The sequence below is a fragment of the Schistocerca americana genome, chromosome 8 (genome assembly GCF_021461395.2).
Source record: "Schistocerca americana isolate TAMUIC-IGC-003095 chromosome 8, iqSchAmer2.1, whole genome shotgun sequence".
In the NCBI taxonomy this organism is placed as follows: Eukaryota; Metazoa; Arthropoda; class Insecta; order Orthoptera; family Acrididae; genus Schistocerca; species Schistocerca americana.
Window position 1 is genome coordinate 155,092,929 of NC_060126.1, and position 2,157 is coordinate 155,095,085.

The 2,157-nt window shown below is 46.8% G+C and overlaps 1 non-coding gene across 1 annotated transcript; it reads right to left on the reverse strand.

The window, feature by feature from the left end:
* Nucleotides 1-1,156: 1,156 nt before the first annotated feature.
* Nucleotides 1,157-1,231, reverse strand: Trnat-ugu. Its single transcript has one exon. It is a non-coding gene; the product is annotated as a tRNA-Thr (tRNA).
* Nucleotides 1,232-2,157: the final 926 nt, after the last annotated feature.

A 2,157-nucleotide genomic window follows, 5' to 3' on the forward strand; every position in this document is an offset into this window, starting at 1 on the left:
GAAACGCTGTACATACGATGGAATCAATATGCATACTGTGCACTCGAAAACATACAAACTGTCGATTATCTTTACTCTGTCTTTCAGAATGGGCTCTCCCACTTTCCTCATCCGTGCAGCCCTGTGACTTTATATTATGGAGTATCAGCAGATACTCGACGGGAGGCCCTAGCCATCCGTCTATAGTAGATAAGCCTGCAATTAATGCCTTGAATACGACAGATAGTTTATTTGCCGAAATATTAGTTTTGACGATTTTAACCCTCCAATCCCCACGAATTATTCGAAAATTCGGTTTCTTTCATCAAACGATCACACGTAACAGCAGCTACTGCATGTTGTAAAACTGGGCGGGGTCCCGGCGCCGGCTGTTACTCAACAGCGGATCGCTGTCACTGTGCTGCGAATTAAGTCAGTGCGGGTCTGAATTGCAGGCCTTCGCCGTGAGAGAGAGAAACCGTGGCAGCCCCAAGGTCAGCGGCCGGAAGTTGCGCAGCCGGCCTCGCCTCTGCTCGCTGTTGAGAAACGCCGACCAGCCGTCGCCGTCCGGTGGCGCAATGAGAACCCAGCCCCGCTGTGACGGCGACCGCCGGGCCCCTGCTGGCAGGCAACCCAAATGACGCGTCAGCTGTCGAGGCTGCCGCTCCACCACGGCACTCGGCAAAGGAAACAAGCAGCACAGTTCCTGCCCACGAAAACGCCGGAGACAGGTCGCGTGAAGCAGTCCCCTGATTCACAAAAACGTAGTAAAGGGCGGACACTGATAGCAGGATACGCTTCCCAACACTCATTCAGCAATGTGGCTGTACTAGGGCATTCATAAAAATTGTAGTTACAACTTTCATTTATGTTTTTTCCTTCCAGCTACACATCTGCAATCTCTCAATCTCCGTAGGTATGGAAAATGTTGTGTCACCGTACAGTAGAACGTGAGTACTCGAGCAAAAACAAAATACTGCAACCCGTTTGATGGAGTGGTGTATCGCGTGGTAATTATTTTTCTGCATTTGGAGGGGACCAACGCAGGAACAATCAACATTTTGAAATTGTTCCTGCGTTGGTCCCCTCCAAATGCAGAAAAATAATTACAATTAAATCAATACCAGTAGCGGCTGACGGGCGTTGATACACATCAACGGGGACAGTTGAAAATGTGTGCCCCGATCGGGACTCGAACCCGGGATCTCCTGCTTACATGGCAGACGCTCTATCCATCTGAGCCACCGAGGGCACAGAGGATAGTGCGATTGCAGGGACTTATCGCAGTCACGCTCCCCGTGAGACCCACATTCTCTACTGGTATTGATTTAATTGTAATTTCATTCTAGAGAACTGCACGGTCAACAATGGTATCTGTTCTTTCGGACATCTTCATAATCCACATTTTGGTGGATGATGTTTACGGAAACAATTCTTCATCATACAACACAGTCGAAAGGTGTCTGAATGATTGTCTCTCTGTGAGAAACCTGGACGCCCTAGGGGACGAAGAACCCTAATCTTCAAACATTGGCTTGTCGTTATAGAGGCGATTGTGGAAGAAATCAGTCATTTATCAGTTTTCACTATCTTCCACGATATATTGTGCTCACAATTACCCGCCTGTTAGAGGGTTCAACGAGCCACCTTCAAGTTATTTCTCTACCTTTCTAGTCTCTAACAGCGTTCGGGAAAAACGAACACATAAATCTTCCCGTGCAAGCTCTGATTTCTCTTATTTTATTACAATGATCGTTTCTTACTGTTTAGGTGGGCGCCAACAAAATGTTTTCGCATTCGTAGGAGAAACTCGGTGATTGAAATTTCGTGAAAAATTCCTGCCGCAACAAAAAAGCATTTGTTTTAATGATCGCCACTCCAGCTCGCCCATCATATCCGTGGCACTTTCTCCTCTATTTCGCGATAGGACAAAACGACCTACCCTTCTTTGAACTTTTTTGCTATCCTCCCTCAATCCTATCTGATGCGGACAGCATGCCGCGCAGCAATACTGCACAGGAGGACAGGCAAGCGTATTGTAGGCAGTCTCTTTATTACACCTGTTGTACTGTTCTGCCAATAAATCGGAATTTTTAATTCTCTTTCCCCAACATTATCTATGTGATCGTTCTAAATTTAAATTATTCGTACTTGGAATCCCCCCCACCTTAAGCCGAA